This window comes from Mobula birostris, chromosome 2, assembly GCF_030028105.1.
Source record: "Mobula birostris isolate sMobBir1 chromosome 2, sMobBir1.hap1, whole genome shotgun sequence".
In the NCBI taxonomy this organism is placed as follows: domain Eukaryota; kingdom Metazoa; phylum Chordata; class Chondrichthyes; order Myliobatiformes; family Myliobatidae; genus Mobula; species Mobula birostris.
This window is the reverse complement of record NC_092371.1, coordinates 247,944,772-247,965,459: the sequence shown is the minus strand read 5'-3', so window position 1 is coordinate 247,965,459 and position 20,688 is coordinate 247,944,772. Positions and strand designations below refer to the sequence as shown.

General features: G+C 46.5%; 1 protein-coding gene across 1 annotated transcript in view; it reads right to left on the bottom strand.

Annotated features, from left to right (window-relative positions):
- The window catches only part of LOC140211221 (PC3-like endoprotease variant B), a 1,844,543-nt gene that overhangs the window by 944,298 nt on the left and 879,557 nt on the right, over positions 1 to 20,688 (bottom strand). The gene's annotated exons all lie outside the window — the stretch shown is intronic.

The window sequence follows — 20,688 nt, the reverse complement described above, 5'->3', positions numbered from 1 at the left end:
ACTGTCCTCTCCTATCTCCGCCTACCTCTTCATTGTTTTAGACCTATCCTCTCTTCGTTAAAAATGCAAAAGACACTGCTGTCAACCTTTCCCTAAGATCTTCCCATGCCTTTGTTACCAACTGTCAAAGCGTGTTGCTTCTGAACCCTGGAACTGAAGTATCTGTTGAGCAAAATATTTCCATGCAGAGAACTATTCACATTTGTTTCAGTAGGAAATTTCCAGAAACTCCAATTCTCTGCTTTGTGTTAAATACCAGAGGATCTTATTTTCATCAACAATGTAATCCCATCACTATTTAGGATCACTTAAGGGCAGTCATTGTCCTATATAATCATAAAAGAGAAATATGATTTTATTCAGTCAATAAAGATGATCTGTAAGGTAAAATTAAGGAAGATAATAAAAAAAATAGAAACTAGTAAAGATGGGTCTGAGTCTGCAGAGACATGAACGAGGCAATTGCAAAGGTGGTTGAATAGAGATCTTGGCTAACAATCTATTTCCTGACATATCAAATTACCATTCTACAGCAAACAACAGCCTAAACTCAGTGTTGCCAAATCTGAGCTCAATCTCAATAGCATGCAAACCTTATTCATCTCAGTGATTCAGAGATAGCAGTCCCTTACGGTCTAATGAGACCACACTACCCAGTTACACCGATGTGACCAACTAACCATACGTCATCACTGAAATGATCACTGAACACAACCTGTGGACTCACTTTCAAGGACTCCTTCTCGGTATTTGTTTATTGTATTTGCACATTTTCTCCTTTTGCACATTGGTTACTTTTCAGTTTTATTAGATTAGATTATGAGGACACTCAGTCCTCTTTTATTGTCATTTAGTAATGCATGCATTAAGAAATGATACAATGTTTTTCCAGAATAATATCACAGAAACACATGACAAATCAAGACTGAAAAACTGACAAAAACCACATAATTATAATATATAGTTACAACAGTGCAAAGCAATACGGTAATTTGATAAAAACAGACCATGGGCACGGTACAGTCTCAAAGTCTCTCGAAAGTCCCATCGTCTCACACAGACAGTAAACTTCCAGTGGCGCAAACTTGCCAATGCAGCATCCCAGAAGCATCCAACCACAGTCCGACTCCGAGTCCGTCCGAAAACTTCGAGCCTCCGACCAGCTCTCTGACACCGATGCACCGAGCACCATCTCTGCCGAGCGCTTCGACCCCGGCCCCGGCAACAGGCGATACGCAAAGCCGAGGATTTGGGGCCTTCCCCTCCAGAGATTCTCGATCGCTGAGTAGCAGCGGCAGCAAAGCAGGCATTTCAGAAGTTTCTCCAGATGTTCCTCTGTGCTTCTTCATGTCTGTCTCTATCAAATCAGGATTGTGCACGGCATTTGTTTGGTTTTCATTGATTCTATTTTTTTTTGCTCTACTCTGAATGGCTGCAAGAAGATGAATCTCAGGGTAGTGTATGGTGACACGTACGTGCTTTGATAATGAATTTACTTTGAACTTTGGAAGAAACCAGAGCACCCGGAGGAAACCCATGCAGCAACAGGGAGATCGTTCAAACTCCTTAACCTGGGTCATGGATATTGTAAAGCGTTGTGCTTTACAGTACATTTTAACCACTATGCTACTACGCCACCTTATTTTTAAACTGATGGATGCAGAGTTTGACAGAAGTATCTTAATGATCCAAATCTTGGGTTAATATTGGAGCATAAGGCTCCTGTTAGGTTTCAGCGAGGAACGATTGAGATGAGAAGGCCACTTCAACATGGAGTTCTCTCTTTGGAAAACAGGAGCTGAATGGACACAATAATGAACAACAGGTTTCCTCAGCAGTTGGACAGAAGAATTCTGTCTGAGGAAACCTGGGTAGGAGTTTATATTCCAAAATGCTATATAAGGTCAGTAATGTATTACCCTCATGTAGAAAATGCAGTGAAGCAGGCACTGAAGGAAATGTACTTGTACACTCTACCTATGATGTTATCTGAACAAGCATTTACCTTCAATACAGGTGATTGGCACAGGTGGCAAATGCATCCAAGCACAAAGAACTCCCTCTTCGTCATTTGCAGCAGCAGATTCTCTGTCAATACTGTGTCGCATTTGGTCACAAATGGCTTTAGCTGAGGCAGCAGGGTAGCATCATGGTTAGCATAATGCTTTACAGTGCCTGAGATCAATATCAGCTTTCAATTCCCTCTGCTGACTGTAAGGATCATTCTCCCCATGACAGTGTGGGTTTATGCAGGCTGCTCCAGTTTCCTAATACATTCCAAAGACCTACTGGTTAGGGTTAGTAAGTTGTGGGCATGCTAGGTTGGCACTGGAAGCATGGCGTCACTTGCGGCCTGTACCCAGCACATCCTCAGACTGTGTTGGTGGTTGACACGAATGACGCATTTCACGACTGAAAACGTTTCATTGATTTGAGGTTCAAATAAATAAGGCTAATCTTTAAGAGGTGAGAAAATTAGGCAGCAAGGGAACTAGGCCCACTAGTTCCTGCTCAAGATTCAAGATTGTTTAATGTCATTTCCTGGACACAAGTGCCAAGCAGAACAAAATAATCGTTACACCGAATCTGATGCAGCACAATAAAAAATAAAAAAATACAATAAGATAAAAAACTCTATAATAAAAAAACACAATTCATATAAATACATAAGATAGCTTATATCCGTAGCTTGATTGGAATGCCACTAAGTGATGCTCATGGCAAGTTAGTGGGTGGAGGTGTAGATCAGACTTACAGCTTGGGGAAAGTAACTGTTTGGAATTTGGTGGTCCTGGTGCCAATACTATGCCCCCTGTGGGAGAGGGTTAAATAGTCCATGAGCAGGGTGGGTGGGATCCTTCATAATGTTACTGACCCAATCAAATCAAGAGAGGAGGTTACCCATAGGTCAGGGCAAGAAATTTCAAGAGGAGCATTCGCGGGTTAACCACTTTTTCGGGCAGCCCAATAAAATTGTGATTCATTAGCAAGGGTAAATAAAAACAAGCAGTGAACCATTGTGTGAGAGAACCAGTGTTAGAGTGGGACGACTTTGGCTCAACAGAATTGGGTGAAATAAGTATCTAGTAAGTTTCTTCTTCATTCTTCATCTGTTAGTGCAAAGTTAGTGCACTTAGGGGAAAATGATCATAATATGATCAAATTTACCTTGTAATTCGAGAAGGAGAAGCTAAAGTCAGATGTATCAGAATTACAGTGGAGTAAAGGGAATTACAAATGAGAGGGAAGTTGGCTAGAATTGATTTGAAAAGAACCCTGCAGAGTAGCAATAGCTGGAATTTCCGGAAGCAATTCAGAAGGCACAGGGTATATACTGTACATCCCAAAGAGGAAGAAGTATTCTTAAGGCAAGATGACACAATTGTGGCGAAGAAGAGAAGTCAAAGCCAACATAAAAGCCAAAGAGGGGGCATATAATAGAGCAAAAATTAGTGGGAAGTTAGAGGATTGGGGAGCTTTTAAAAACCACCAGAAAGCAACTAAAAAGTAATTAAGAAGTAAAGATAGAATACAAGAGTAAACTAGCCTTTAATATTTAAGAAGATACCAAAAGTTTCTTCAGATACATAAAGTGTAACAGAGAGGCAAGAGTGCATATCGGTCATCGGAAGATGATACTGGAGAGGTAATAATGGGGGAACAAGGAAATGGTGGATGAACTGAATAAGTATTTTACATCAGCCTTCACTGTGGAAGACACCAGCAGTATGGTGGAAAGTCCAGGTGTCAGGGGTCATGAAGTGCGCGAAATTACCATTACTAGGGAGAAAGTTCTTGGGAAGCTGAAAGGTTTGAAATTAGATACGTCACCTAAACCAGATGGTACACACACAAGGGTTCTGAAAGAGGTGGCTGAAGAGATTGTGGAGGCATTAGTAATGATCTTTCAAGAATCACTAGATTTTGGAATGGTTCTGGAAGATTGGAAAATTGCAAATGTCGCTCCATCCTTCAAGCTGGGAGGCAGGCAGTAGAAAGGATATTATAGGCCTCAGTGGTTGGGAAGATGTTGGAGTCAATATTTAAGGATGTGATTTCAGGGTACTTGGAAGCACATGATAAAATAGCCCACAGTCAGAATGATTTCCTCAAGAGAAAATCTTGCCTAACAAATCTGTTGCAATTCTTTGAAGAAATAAAAGCAGGATTGGCAAAGGAGAATCTGTTGATGTTGTGCACTTGGATTTTCAGAAGGTCTTTGACAAGGACTCGATGGAGACACATGGATTGCATGTTGCCTCTGAGATGCCAGGGTCAGGCATGTCTTAAATTGGGTCCATGGACTTCTAAAGGGAGAGGGGGTCAGCTGGAAGCCATGGTACATATTGGCACCAATGACATAGGTAGGAACAAGGAGGAGGTCCTGAAAAGAGGTTAGGGAGTTAGGTAGAAAGCTGAAAAGCAGGATCTCCAAGGCAGTAACCTCAGGATTGCTGCCTGTGCCATTCATAAGTGAGGGTAATGAATACAAAGATATGCCAGATGTATGCGTGGCTGAGGAACTGGTGCAGGGGGCAGGAATTCAGATTTCTGGATCATTGGGATTTCTTCCGGGGAAGGTATAACTTCTATAAAAAGGATGGGTTACACATGATTCCCAGAAGGACCGATACCCTTGTGGGCAGGTTTGCAGAAGCTGTTGGGGAAGCAGGAGGATGGGAACTGGAGTGATGGGGCCAAGGATGGGGTATTTGCTGTACAATTAGAGGCAGTGTGCAATGAGACTGTGAGGAAGGACAGGCAGATGATTGGGCAGGGTGGTAGTCAGTGGGATGAGTTGCAGTGTAACCTGATGGCATGAACATCGATTTCTCGAAATTCCAGTAATGCCTCCCCACCCCCTTTACTATTCCCCATTACCATTTCTCTCTCTCACCTTCTCTCCTTACCTGCCCATCACCTTCCTCTGGTGTTCCTCCCCCTTCCCTTTCTTCCATGGTCTTCTATCCTCTCCTATCAGATTCCCCCTTCACCAGTCCTTTATCTCTTTCACCTATCAATTTCCCAGCTCGTTACTTTACCCTTGCCCTCTCCCAGTTTTACCTATCATCTATCGCCTTGTAATTCCTCCTCCCTCCCCCCACATTCTTGTTCTAATTTCTCAATATTTTTTTCCAGTCTGATAAAGGGTCTCAGTCCAAAGCATCAACTGTTTACTTTTTTCCATAGATGATGCCTGGCCTGCTGAGTTCCTCCAGCATTTGTGTGTATTGTTAACAAAATAAAAGCCCATGGTCTTACGGGAAAGATGCTAATATGGATACAGGATTGGCTGACTTTCAGGATTCAAAGAGTGAAACGAAATTGATCCTTCTTTGATTGGCTGCTGATAACTTGTGGTGCTGAGGTGTTCTGTAGTGTCCAATGTTGGAACCTCTTCGTCTTATGTTGTGTGTCAATGATTTGGATGACGAAATTGATGGCTTTGTGGCCAAGCTTGTGAATGATACGAAGATAGGTGGAGAGGCAGGTAGTGCTGAGGAAACAGGGAGTCTGCAGAAGGGTTTAGACAGATTGGGAGAATGGGTAAAGAAGTAGCAGATGAAATACAGTATCAGGAAGTGCATGGTCATGCACTTTGGTAGAAGGAACAAAAGCGTAGATTATATTTTAAATGGGCAGAAAATTTTTTTAAAACGCTCAGAGAGTGGTGAATCTGTGGAATTCGTTGTCACAGGCACCTGTAGAGGCCAGATCACTGGGTCTATTTAAGGAAGAGTTTCTTAGGTTCTCGATTAGTCAGGGCATGAAGGGATATGGGGAGAAGGCAGGAGACTGTGGCTGAGAGGGAAAATAGATCAACCATGATGAAATGGTGAAGCAGATTCCATGTGTGAATTGGCTAGTTCTGCTCCTACATCTTATTGTCTTATGGTCCACTCCAGCATCGTTCTGTATCTTTGTCCCTGATGGCGGGTGGTCAGATGCCACTGATGTGTTGGGCAGTTTTGACTACCCGTGATACAGCCTTCCTGATCATCCTCAGAGTCGATCCATCTGTAATCACAGCCCTCTCCAAGGTAATTTCCCCAGTGGTTTCGTCAGCAGGAAGTCATCAAGAAGAGGAGGTTGCATCTGTCATGGTGAGTCCCTGATCTTTCCGTCACAAGCGGCTGGGAGAAAATGGGGCAAAATCAAGCCTCACATACTGAACAGTTACAATAATCTGTCACTGTTACTGAGCCACACCCTCTGATTCAGCTGCCTGTCAGAATTGAGTGCTGAGAGATTATTCCTTTTTGATAGGTAATCTACACAAAGGGGAATGGATTCAGAATAAGTAACAGCCCATTTGAAACAAGCATCTTCCCTCACCTCATCCTCCTGCCACTTCATCAGAGAGAGGGTTCTTCATGTCCTCACCTACCACCTCACCAACCTTCATGCCCAGCATATAATTCTCCATAATTTCCACCATCTCCAAAGGGATCCCACCATCAAGCACATCTTTCCCTCCCTACTACTTTCTGCTTTCTGTGGGGATGACTCCCTTGACCATTCATCGCTCCCCTCTGATCTCCCTCCTGGCACTTCTCCTTGCAAGCAGAACCTGCCCCTACACCTCCTCCCTCACTACCATTCAGGGCCACAAATAGTCCTTCTAAGTGAGGCAACACTTCATGTGAGACTGTTGGGGTCACCTACTGTATCAGATGCTCCCGGTGTAGCCTCCTGCGTATCAGAGAGACCCAAAATAAATTGGGAAACCTCTTCGCCAAGCACCTACGCTCCATCTGCCAGAACAAGTGTGATCTCCCAGTGGCCACCCATTTTAATTCCACTTCCCATTCCCATTCCAATATGTCCATCCATGCCCTCCTCTACTGCCATGATGAGGCCACACTCAGGTTGGAGGAACAACACATACTCGGTTTGGGTAGCTCCTGATGGCATGAACATGTCTCTCCAGTGCTCGCTTGGTGAAAGACAAGCTGGTGGTTTGTATTCATTTGCAGACTACTGCAGGCTTGTCCTTGCCGACAACATTCATGAACTCAGGGTCTGAGGCTATTTCTTGTGTGACTGTATGTTTACTGCTATCTTAAATGAGCTACATATCCTGAACAAGGGCCTTGGCCCGAAATGTCGACTGTTTTGTAGGCGTGCTGACAAAAATTGGGAGGAATGTAATTACTTCTAACACACACTTTATCCCAGTGCAAACAATTACAATATTGCATATATATCCAAAAAAAAGCTGCCCCCAAACTGTAATAATGTACAACACAATGCATAACATACACGGAGAATTTAACCCTTGTCACTCTGGGTGACTTCTATCTAATGAAATTAAGGAGTCCACACCACCCCCACCCCCCAGAATTCAACCCTAGCAGACAAAGTCAAACGAGCAGGGGCCTGCAAAACTCAGTTGAACCTACTCCTCCCTTCACAAGCAGTGTCAGAAGGTCTGGAGGTGTGAACCGGCCCCTCCACGGGGGCTGTGTCACATCCAGTGGAGAGGCCAGGTCCGAATGGACAGCCTTGAGATGATCCACAGAAACACTGTCCGGGATACTTCCAAACCCAGTGTAAAGGACTTATCCCCCACTTCCCACATGTGGAACCGGCCGTCATAAGGAAGCCGCAGGGGATCCCGATGTCCATCATGATGCCCAAGCACATATTTCACCTCCCTCAGTCCCAGCAACTGGTGCAACAGCAGGAAGCCGTGCTGCGTCGTAGAGCACCAGAGTGAACGTTTTGGCGCTCTCCATAAAACCGTCCTCTGCTGCAAAGCGGACCATGGGACCGTGGACTTTGGGAGAAACTCTCCCAACACACGTAGGGATTGCCCGAAAACGAGCTCCGCAGAAGAGCCCTGTAGGTCCACCTAAGGGGCCGTCCTCAGGCGCAACATGACCCACAGCAGTCTGCCCGCCCAATCCCCGCCACCGAGGTACGCACGGAGAGTGGCTTTCATTGAACGGTGGAGCCGCTCGGACAGACCGCTGGCCTGAGGGTCAGAAGCTGTGGTCCGGTGCAGTTTGACCCAGGATCATGGGTAACCACACACCCAAACTCGGATGTAAACCAGGTCCCTCGGTTTGAAGAAATATCCAACAGGATGCAGAACCGAACAATTCACGAACCCACAAACGCTCGTGCCACCTCTGCAGCTGAAATGGACAAAGGCAGCACTGCCTCTGGCCAACGCGTACCCCTACGGATGATGGTGAGGAGGTGAGTCAACCTATGGGATGGGGCAACAAGCCAAACAAGTCCACATTCAAATGGTCAAAACACCGCTCAGGGACCGCGAGAGGACCCTTGGCGAGTCAATGCATCTTGTGCGTTGACATGCCAAACAAGCACTAGCCCAGTCCCTGATCTGCCTCTTAAGCCTGTGTCACATGAACTTTTCTGTCACCAGTTTCTGCGATGTTCTCTGGCCTGGTGAGAAAGCCCATGGGCCGCATCGATAACGGATTGCCACCAGCTCGCTGCCACAACCAGCCTGGGTCGCCCCGTTGACACATCACACAGCAGTGAAACGCCGCTGCCATCGAAAGCCACGCTCACCAATTTCAACCCTGTGTCTGCCGAATGCAGCACCTGCACGCTCAGGTCCGAAACCGGGTCTGCCGCCATCACAGCGTAGTCCGTACACAAATGGACAGCACCACTTAAGGACTGGGAGATGGAGTCAGCCACGAGGTTACGCTTCCCCGCGACATGTTGGATGTCTGTGGTGAACTCTGAAAAAAAAGAAAGATGGCACTGCTGTCGATAGACCAAGGTTCAGGTTAGCCATGATGAAAGTCGGGGGCTTATGACCCACAAAAGCTGTAACTGGTTGGTTCTCTAGGAGAAAACGAAAATGCTGCACTGCCAAGTACAGGCTGAGAAGCTCGCGTTCGCGGGGGCGAGAGGCTGGTAAACACCGTTGGCCAACTGCTCGCGCACCGGACCGACTGTGCAATCCGATGTGGTGAGAGCGACTGGCGTGTCCGGGAGGGAGGGGGTGCACCAGAAGAGCTGCATTAGACAATGCCTGCTTAGTGTCCGACAACACCTTCAACCTTTCCTTCATCCAGTCCACAAAGTGCTTGGCCTCTCTGCCCTTAAGGGCCTTGTAGAGGGGATGCATGAGATGTGCCACTTTGGGGACAGAACAGTGATAAAAGTTCACCATGCCCAAAATTCCTGTGGGTCCTGAACAGTGACTGGCTGAGGTAAGTGCTTAATGGCCTCAGCCTTAGCAGGCAAGGGAGCTGGCCTTGCTGCATTGACGCGGTGTCCGAGGAAATCGACCACGGACAGTCCAAACTGGCACTTCGCCGGGTTGACGATAAGACTGTGCTGACTAAGGTGTTTGAAAAGGTTTCTCAAGTGTAAAAGGTGCTTGTCCTTAGAAGAGCTGGCTACCAAAATGTCATCTAGGTAAACAAACAGAAATGGCAGATCCCTGAGAACACTGACCATGAGGCGCTGAATATTCTGGGCCACGTTCTTCAGCCCGAAGGCACTTGAAGGAACTCAAACAAACCTTACAGTGTAATAGCAGCTGTTTCAGGAATGTCACTTGGGTCGACAGGGACCTGGTGATAATTGCAAACGAGGTCCACCTTCCAGAAAATAATTTTCCGTGCCAGACGGGCACAGGAATCTTGGATATGCAGGATCGGGTATCAGTCAGGGGTTGTGGAGTCGTTGAGGCAGCGGTAATCACCACATGGACGCCACCTGCCCCCTGGTTTTCACACGATGTGGTGAGGGGATGCATTCCTGACAAAGCCCAGGTGCTCCATGGTGTCAGTCTCAGCCTTGGCGGTGGCGAGATTCTCCGGGTGCCTGCTGCGAGCGTGAACGGGCAGGCCAGTGATGAGGATGAGGTGCTCCACTCCGTACTTAGCAGTGGAGGAGGAGAAGGTGGGCTCAGACGGGTCTGGGAACTCAGCGAGGAGGCAGAGGAAGTTGTTGGAGGCAGAGAGGGTGCTGGACAAATTTGAAGTGCTGGTGGTACTGAGTGTGCTGGAGAGGGAGTAGAAAGTAGAAACATACAAAACCTACAGCACAATACAGGCCCTTCGGCCCACAAAGCTGTGCCGAACATGTACTTTAGAAATTACCTAGAGTTACCCATAGCCCTCTATTTCTCTAAGCTCCACATACCCATCCAGGAGTCTCTTAAAAGACCCTATCGTTTCCGCCTCCACCACCATTGCCCAACGCTGGCCCCCTAGGCCTGAGCCAACGTAGTTGTAGTACCATCACCGGCAGCCCATTCCATGCACTCACCACTCTTTACATAAAAAACTTACCCCTGACATCTCCTCTGTACCTACTTCCAAGCACCTTAAAACTGTGCCCTCTTGTGCTAGCCATTTCAGCCCTGGGAAAAAGCCTCTGACTATCCACATGATCAATGCCTCTCATGTCTCAAAGTCTGTGATGAGGAGGTGCCTGCTCTAGACATTAACGAGAAGGATGCTGGCACGGAGGAAGTCGCCCCCAGCAGGGGTGGAGAGACTGCCGACAACACAAAATTCCAGCGGAACTTCTGCCCGCCAAAGCACAACGCCATCTCACGCTTACCAAAAGTCCAGATGGCCCTGCCTCAAGCCTCACAGCCTCACAGCCTTACAGCCTTGAGGGACAGTCTGTATTCCCCAGTTCGTAGATACGGGCTGGACGCTCAACTGAGTGCCCATGTCACAGAGGAAATGGCGCGCAGAAACAGAGTCTGTAACAAACAACTACTTTCCTACCGATACACATAGCAGCTAATGGGTGCCGGCCCTTCCGTTTTCCAACTCCTTGAACCGGCAGGCCCAAATCTTGTGTTGTGGAAACAGGATAAGGGACCATCATTGACCAATGGCAATTATCTCATGTTCTGATGGCGACGAGGCTGCAAAGTTGTCCAGCCACACGGTTGCATTTGCCCTCTTAGTGATGGAAAACACCTTGTCAGCCTCTCTCGCTAGAGCCTAGAGGTCTTCGAGGGGAGAGCCAGCCAGAGCTGACTGTATGCCTGGTAGTTATTGCAGGAAAAGCTCTCTGAAGATGAAACATGGCTGATGTCCACCAAGGAGGGACAACATGTGCTCCATCAACTCTGATGGCTTGGACTCACCTAAGCCGGGCAGTGAGAGGAGCTGACGGGCACATTCAGACTAGGAAGGTTTGAAAGTCTCCAGGAGGAGTTGCTTAACAGTCTCATACCAGTCGACTTCTGGTGGGGGTGGGGGTGCAGTAGGACACTAATCACCCTGTTGCCATAGAGCTGTGGAACATTGCGACGATGTAGTTATATTTTGTGTTGTCTTGCAAGATTCCCTGCACTGCCTGAGTGAACCAAATAGCAGCATGTTCCTGCCAAAATTCAGGGAGCTTGAGAGCAATGGCGTTTGCAGCCATGATTGTAAGACAAGCGAATCCACTCTGGAATCTATAACCCGCACACCAGTCGTGAGCTGGAAAGTTCCGAGAGAGGAGGTGGCGCACAGGTCTGGGAGTGAAGTTTAAAAGGAGAAAGCTTCACGGGAAACATAGAAACATAGAAACATAGAAAATAGGTGCAGGAGTAGGCCATTCGGCCCTTCGAGCCTGCACCGCCATTTATTATGATCATGGCTGATCATCCAACTCAGAACACCGCCCCAGCCTTCCCTCCATACCCCCTGACCCCCATAGCCACAAGGGCCATATCTAACTCCCTCTTAAATATAGCCAATGAACTGGCCTCAACTGTTTCCTGTGGCAGAGAATTCCACAGATTCACCACTCTCTGTGTGAAGAAGTTTTTCCTAATCTCGGTCCTAAAAGGCTTCCCCTCTATCCTCAAACTGTGACCCCTCGTTCTGGACTTCCCCAACATCGGGAACAATCTTCCAACATCTAGCCTGTCCAATCCCTTTAGGATCTTATACGTTTCAATCAGATCCCCCCTCAATCTTCTAAATTCCAACGAGTACAAGCCCAGTTCATCCATTCTTTCTTCATATGAAAGTCCTGCCATCCCAGGAATCAATCTGGTGAACCTTCTCTGTACTCCCTCTATGGCAAGGATGTCTTTTCTCAGATTAGGGGACCAAAACTGCACACAATACTCCAGGTGCGGTCTCACCAAGGCCTTATACAACTGCAGTAGTACCTCCCTGCTCCTGTACTCAAATCCTCTCGCTATAAATGCCAGCATACCATTCGCCTTTTTCACCGCCTGCTGTACCTGCATGCCCACTTTCAATGACTGGTGTATAATGACACCCAGGTCTCGTTGCACCTCCCCTTTTCCTAATCGGCCACCATTCAGATAATAATCTGTTTTCCTATTTTTGCCACCAAAGTGGATAACTTCACATTTATCCACATTAAATTGCATCTGCCATGAATTTGCCCATTCACCCAACCTATCCAAGTCACCCTGCATCCTCTTAGCATCCTCCTCACAGCTAACCGGCGCACCAATCGGAAGGTTCAGGCATTAAAGGGATACACTGCCTATTGGAACGGTCATCAAAGGAGTGGTCATCGACGGAGTGGTCTGAGGCAGAGTGGTCATCGACGGAGTGGTTATCAACAGAGTGGTCTGAGGCAGAGTGGTAGGGCTTTGGTTCATTCGGGCTTCAGTGAGGTAGGTGGGAAAGTGGACTTTGTTTTTCCTTGCATTTTTTTTGAGGAATAGACAGCATGTCTGTAGGGTTAGTACTTTGCTCTGGGTGTCAGATGTGGGAATCCTGGGATTCTTCCAGTCTCCCAGATGACCACATCTGCCCCAGGTGTAATGAGATGCAGCTCCTCAGAGACCGTGTTAGGGATCTGGAGCTGAGGCTTGATGTCCTACTGCTTATTGGGGAAAGTGAGCAGGAGATAGATAGGAGCTACAGGGAGTTAGTCACCCTGAGATTGTTGGAGTTAGACAAGTGTGTGACTGTCAGGGAAGGGATGTGAAGAGCTCAGATAGCAGAGAGCACCCCTGTGGCCGTCCCCTTCAGTAATCATTATCTCACTTTGGGTGCTGTTGAGGGGTGTGACGACAGAGGCTGAGCACAGTGATTGGGTCCCTGGCACTGAACCTGGTTCCTTGGTGCAAAGGGGAGCGAAGAAGATGAGGAATCTGTTAGTCATAGGTGATTCTCATGACGGGAACAGAGAGGAGGTTCTGTCAGCCTGATAGAGATACCCACATGATGTGTGCCTCCCAGGTGCCAGGGTACGGGATGTCTCGGATTGGATGCAGAGTATTGTGAAGGGAGAGGATGAACAGCCAGAAGTTTTGGTACATGTTGACAATGACATAGGTAGAAAAAGGGTGGAGGTCCTGAAGAGAGACTTCAGTGAGTTGGGTAAGAAGCTGAAAAGCAGGACCTCCAGTGTAGTAATCTCAGGATTGCTGCCTGTGCCACATGTTAACGAGTGCAAGAATGCCATGATCAGGCATATTAATGCGTGGCTGACAGACTGGTGTAGGGGCAGGGCTTCACTTTTCTGGATCATTGGGGCATCTTCTGGGGGAGATTTCACCTGTACAAAAAGGACAGGTTCCACCTGAACTCAAAGGGATCCAATATCCTAGCAGCACACATAAAAGTAGCTGGTGAACACAGCAGGCCAGGCAGCATCTCTAGGAAGAGGAGCAGTCGACGTTTCAGGCCGAGACCCTTCGTCAGGACTAACTGAAGGAAGAGTGAGTAAGGAATTTGAAAGTTGGAGGGGGAGGGGGAGGGGGAGATCCAAAATGATAGGAGAAGACAGGAGGGGGAGGGATGGAGCCAAGAGCTGGACAGGTGATAGGCAAAAGGGATACGAAAGGATCATGGGACAGGAGGTCCGGGAAGAAAGACAAGGCGGGGGGGGAGGCCCAGAGGATGGGCAAGGGTATATTCAGAGGGACAGAGGGAGAAAACGGAGAGTGAGAGAAAGAATGTGTGTATAAAAATAAGTAACAGATGGGGTACGAGGGGAAGGTGGGGCATTAGCGGAAGTTAGAGAAGTCGATGTTCATGCCATCAGGTTGGAGGCTACCCAGACGGAATATAAGGTGTTGTTCCTCCAACCTGAGTGTGGCTTCATCTTTACAGTAGAGGAGGCCGTGGATAGACATGTCAGAATGGGAATGGGATGTGGAATTAAAATGTGTGGCCACTGGGAGATCCTGCTTTCTCTGGCGGACAGAGTGTAGATGTTCAGCAGAGCAGTCTCCCAGTCTGCTTCGGGTCTCGCCAATATATAAAAGGCCACATCGGGAGCACCGGACGCAGTATATCACCCCAGCCGACTCACAGGTGAAGTGTTGCCTCACCTGGAAGGACTGTTTGGGGCCCTGAATGGTGGTAAGGGAGGAAGTGTAAGGGCATGTGTAGCACTTGATCCGCTTACATGGCTAAGTGCCAGGAGGAAGATCAGTGGAGAGGGATGGGGGGGACGAATGGACAAGGGAGTTGCGTAGGGAGCGATCCCTGCGGAATGCGGGGGTGGGGGAGGGAAAGATGTGTTTAGTGGTGGGATCCCGTTGGAGGTGGCGGAAGTTACGGAGAATAATATGTTGGAACCGGAGGTTGGTGGGGTGGTAGGTGAAGACCAGGGGAACCCTATTCCTAGTGGGGTGGCGGGAGGATGGAGTGAGAGCAGATGTACGTGAAATGGGGGAGATGCGTTTAAGAGCGGAGTTGATAGTGGAGGAAGGGAAGCCCCTTTCTTTAAAAAAGGAAGACATCTCCCTCATCCTAGAATGAAAAGCCTCATCCTGAGAGCAGATGCGGCGGAGACGGAGGAATTGCGAGAAGGGGATGGCGTTTTTGCAAGAGACAGGGTGAGAAGAGGAATAGTCCAGATAGCTGTGAGAGTCAGTAGGCTTATAGTAGACATCAGTGGATAAGCTGTCTCTAGAGACAGAGACAGAAAGATCTAGAAAGGGGAGGGAGGTGTCGGAAATGGATCAGGTAAACTTGAGGGCAGGGTGAAAGTTGGAGGCAAAGTTAATAAAGTCAATGAGTTCTGCATGCGTGCAGGAAGCAGCGCCAATGCAGTCGTCGATGTAGCGAAGGAAAAGTGGGGGACGGATACCAGAATAGGCACGGAACATAGATTGTTCCACAAAGCCAACAAAAAGGCAGGCATAGCTAGGACCCATACGGGTGCCCATAGCCACACATTTAGTTTGGAGGAAGTGGGAGGAGCCAAAGGAGAATTTATTAAGAGTAAGGACTAATTCCGCTAGACGGAGCAGAGTGGTGGTAGAGGAGAACTGATTAGGTCTAGAATCCAAAAAGAAGCGTAGAGCTTTGAGACCTTTCTGATGGGGGATGGAAGTATATAGGGACTGGACATCCATGGTGAAAATAAAGCAGTGGGGGCCAGGGAACTTAAAATCATCAAAAAGTTTAAGAGCGTGAGAAGTGTCATGAACATAGGTCAGAAGGGATTGAACAAGGGGGGATAAAACTGTGTCGAGGTATGCAGAAACGAGTTCCGTGGGGCAGGACCAAGCTGAGACAATGGGTCGGTCAGGACAGGCAGGTTTGTGGATCTTGGGTAGGAGGTAGAAACGGGAAGTGCAGGGTGTGGGAACTATAAGGTTGGTAGCAGTGGATGGTAGATCTCCTGAGCGGATAAAGTCGGTGATGGTGTGGGAGACAATGGCCTGGTGCTCCTTAGTGGGGTCACGATCGAGGGGTAAATAAGAGGAGGTATCCGCGAGTTGTCGCTGTGCCTCAGCAAGGTAGAGGTCAGTACGCCAGACTACAACAGCACCCCCCTTATCGGCGGGTTTAATAAGGTTAATAAGGTTGTTTGCAATATCCTAGCAGGCAAGTTTAATAGAGCTGTTAAGGAGGGTTTAAACTAATTTGGCAGGGGATTGGGAACTGGAGTGATAGGGCTGAGGAAGGGGAAAACAGAAATAAACCAAAGATAGCGTGAAACAGAGATGATAGAAAGGCCAGGCAGGAAATGAGGCATAATCACTGGAATGAGTTACAGGGCAATAGAGGCATGGTGCAGTTAAAACAGGAAGTAACAAATACTGGACTGCAAGTGTTATATTTGAATGTACACAGCATAAGAAATAAAATGGATGATCTTGAAATTCAGCTACAGGTTGGCAAGTATGACGTTGTGGCTATCTCTGAAACTTGGCTGAAGGTTGGCTGCTATTGGGAGCTGAATGTCCAAGGATAGACGCTGTATTAGAAAGATAGGTTAGTAGGCAGAGGGGCTGGTGTGGCCCTGTGTAAAAGAACTAATATTAAATCATTAGAAAGAGACGACATAGGATCTGAAAGTGTAGGGTCTCTATGCGTTGAGTTCAGAAATGGCAAGGGTAAAAGGACCCTAATGGCAGTTGTATACAGGCCTCCAAACAGCAGCCGGGATATGGCCTACAAATTACAGCAGGAGATAGAAAAGGCATGTCAGAAGGGCAATGTCATGATAATCATTGGGGATTTTAACATGAAAGTGGATTGGGAAAACCAGGCCAGTACTGGACCTCAAGAGAGAGAACTTGTAGAATGTCTAAGGGATGACTTTTTAGAACAGCTTGTGGTTGAGTCCACTAAGGATCGGCTGTGCTGGATTAGGTGTTGTGCAATGATCCAGAGGTAATAAGAGAGCTTAAGGTTAAGGAACACTGAGGGAACAGTGATCACAATATGATCGGGCTCACTTTGAAATTTGAGAAGGAGAAACTTAAATTCTAACGTTTCGGTATTTCAGTGGAATGAAGGAAATTACAATGGCATGAGAGGGGAGCTGGTCAAGGTTGACTGAAAAGGGACACTAGCAGGAAGAACAGCAGAGCAGAAATGGCTGGAATTTCTGTGAAAAATGAGGGAAGTGCAAGACAGATATATTCCAAATAAGAAGAAATTTTCAAATGGAAGAAGGACACTACTGTGGCTGACAAGTGAAGTCAGAGCCAAAGTAAAAGCAAAAGAGAGGGCATATAATGAAGCCGGAGCTAGTGGGAAGATAGAGGATTGGGAAACTTTTAAAAACTTGCAAAAGGAAATTGAAAAATTGCAAATGTTACTCCACTATTTAAGAGGGGTGGGAGGCAGCAGAAAGGAAATTATAGACCTGTTAGCCTGACATCAGTGGATGGGAAGATGTTGGAATTGATAGTTAGGGATGAGATTACAGAATACCTGGAGGCACATGACAAGAAAGGCCAAAGCCAGCATGGTTTCCTGAAAGGAAAATCCTACCTGACTGATCTTTTGCAAATTTTTGAGGAAATTACAAGCAGGGTAGACAAAGGAGATGTAGTAGATGTGGTGCACTTGGATTTTCAGAAGGTCTTTGACAAGGTGCCGCACATAGGCTGCTTAGCAAGATAAGAGCCCATGGAATTACCGGGAAGTTACCAGCATGGGTGAAGCATTGGCTGATCGGCAGAAAACAGAAAGTGGGAATAAAGGGATCCTGTTCTGGCTGGCTGCCGGTTACTACTGGATTTCTTGGGTTTGTGTTGGGACCGCTGCTTTTTGCAATGTAGGTCAATGGTTTGGACTATAGAATTAGTGGATTTGTGGCTAAATTTTCCAATGATACAAAGATAGGTGGAGGAGCGGGTAGTGTTGAGGAAACAAAGAGCCTGCAGAGAGACTTAGATTGTTTAGGGAAATGGGCAAAGAAGTTGCAAATGAAATACAATGTTGAAAAATGTATGGTCATGCACTTTGGTGGAGGCAGTAAATGGGTAGACAATTATTTAGATGGAGAGAGAATTCAAAATGCAGAGATGCAAAGGGACTTGGGAGCCCTTGTGCAGGATACTCTAAAGGTTAAACTCCAGGTTGAGTCAGTGAAGAAGGTGAATGCAATGTTGGCATTCATTTCTAGAGGTATAGAATATAAGATCATTAATGTGTTGAGGCTCTATAAGGCACTTGTGAGGCCACAGTTAGAGTATTGTGTGAAGTTTTGGGCTCTTTATTCACTCTGACATTGGAGAGGGTTCAGAGAAGATTCACAAGAATGATTCTAGGAATGAAAGGGTTACCCTATGAGGAATGTCTGACATCTCTTGGGCTGTATTCCCTGGAGTTCAGGAGAATGAGGGGGGAATCTCATAGAAACAGTTCAAATGTTAAAAAGCCTGAACAGATTAGATATGGTAAAGTTATTGCCCATGGTAGGTGTGCCTTGGACAAAAAGGCACGACTTCAGGATTGAAAGATATCAATTTAGAACAGAGATGCGGAGAAATTACTTTAGTCAGAGGGTGGTAAATCTGTGGAATTTATTGCCATGAGTGGCTGTGGAGGCCAAGTCATTGGATGCATTTAAGGTAGAGATAGATAGGTTCTTGATTAGTCAGGGCATCAAAGGATATGGGGAGAAGGCAGGGCAGTGGGGATGACTGGAAGAATTGGATTAGCCCATGACTGAATGGTGGAGCAGACACAATGGGCTGAATGGCCTACTTCTGCTCCTATATCTTATGGTCTTATAATCGTTTGGAGGATAGTCGGGGTCACCAATGTAGGAGTGCCGACAAAAATCAACATGAGTGTAATTACTTCCAGTGCACACTTTATTCCCTTGCAAGCAAATGGCGGCATCGCGTTTATGTATAAAAAAAACCCGCTCCAAACTGTAATAATGTACAACGTAACACAGAGTGTGAACTTAACCCTTAACAGTCTGGGTGGATAATTGTGAACAACATGTCATGAAGAGTCCTTGAAAATAACTGCATAGGTTGTGGGACAAGTTCAATGATGGGGCAAGTGAAGTTGAGTGAAGTTATCCCCACTGATTCGGGAGCCTGATGGTTGAAGGGTTAAAAATCTGTTCCTGAACCTGGTAGTGTGGAACCAGAGCCCCTGTAGTTTCTTCCTGAAGGCAGCAGTGAGAGGAAATTCTGATGAGGAATCCAGAAGCAGTAGACACCTGCTTTCAATTTTGGAACTTTTATGAGCACTCAAAACTGTTAAAATGACAAATAGCTACCTGGGAAATAGTCAATAGATATGCAAAAAGTTGCAATTGTTGAGTTTAATATTCTGAAGGATAATGGAAGCTGCCTTCTGTATATTTAAATGAGATAATCCTTTCAATGTTTGAACCTTTGAACAGGCAGACTGCTTGGAGTTAAGTACCATCTCTGCCCAGGCTGTACCTTGCACACTCTTACTCACCGGGAGCTATTGCCTCGTCTGATTTTTAGTTAGTTTGTATGAGAATCTATGTTGTTTGATTTCAGAATGAAATTGAAGTGCAGCAAGTTTCTAAAATACCGTATTTAATGAAAGAAAACCAATCTTTATCATTCAAAGGTTTTCAAGAAGAAAGCTCTAATTGCTAATCCCAGATACCTTCAGTCGGATAAACTGGATGGATTTTCTCATTCAGCCCAAGCTTAGTTCCTATCACTTGCATACATCTCTGTGCCAGCTCCTGTATACGTACAGTTCAATCCCACCTGCTAGTAAGCACCTCACATTTGTCAAAGTGCTATCTCCTGTATGTGTGATATGATGAGGGTGAGTCGCGAGCCCACCGTAGCAGATGAACCCATACATTTATGATGAGAGAACTAAGGATCTCTGGACCATTTACCTCACCAGCACACTGAGCCTTTACCAGTTCTATATTGCACCATATATCATCTTCTGACTGTGCTTACATTGAAAATTCACAGCTAGATTTCTGCCTTTGCTGCTGTTTGTTCAGGCATGCTCTGTGAAATGATCCCCTAGAGCCAGAAATGATCACAAATTCATCTTGCAATATTGATCTCAAAAATACATTCAAGATGACCTGAAGCCATGACAGGATGATGGTGACACATACCAGTGCCCAGGCACTTTACACCACAAGTTTCAGGATATGCGTACAAGCCAACGATTCCCCACACAGTGGGATTTCAGTCTCACAGTGCAGAGAGTGAGAGCAAAAATGATAGAGGAAGAGAAGAACAGAACTGAATTTGAATAGAATTGACTTCATTTCTTACATCCTTCAAATACATGAGTAAAAATCTTTACATTACATCCCCGTCTAAATGTGCAATGTGCAATCATAGTAATATATAATAATTTATAACAAATAGTACAGTCAGTGTAACATAGAAATACACTCAAATCAGCATGAGTTAATCAGTCTGATGGCCTGGTGGAAGAAGCTGTCCCGGAACCTGTTGGTCCTTGCTATTATGCTACGGTACCATTTCCCGGATGGTAGCAGCCAGAACAGTTTGTGGTTGGGGTGACTCAGGTCCCCATACATCCCTTGGGCCCCTTTCTCACACCTGTCTTTGTAAATGTCCTGAATCATGGGAAGTTCACAACTACAGATGCTGTCCGCTCCACTCTCTGCAGAGTCCTGCGATTAAGGGAGGTACAGTTCCCATACCAGGCAGTGATGCAGCCTGTCAGGATGCTTTCAATTGTGCCACAGTTGAAATTTCTTAGGATTTTGGGACCCATGCCAAACTTCCTCAACTGTCTGAGGTGAAAGAGGCACTGTTGAGCCATTTTCACCACACAGTTGGTGTGTACAGACCACGTGAGGTCCTCGGTGATGTGGATGCCAAGGAACTTAAAGCTGTTTATCGTCTCAACCCCAGATCCATTGATGAAAATAAGGGTTAGCCCATCTCCATTCCTCCTGTAATCTACAACCAGCTCCTTTGTTTTTGCGACATTGAAGGAGAGGTTATTTTCTTGACACCTCTGTGTCAGAGAGATGACTTCTTCCCTGCCGACAACTCGT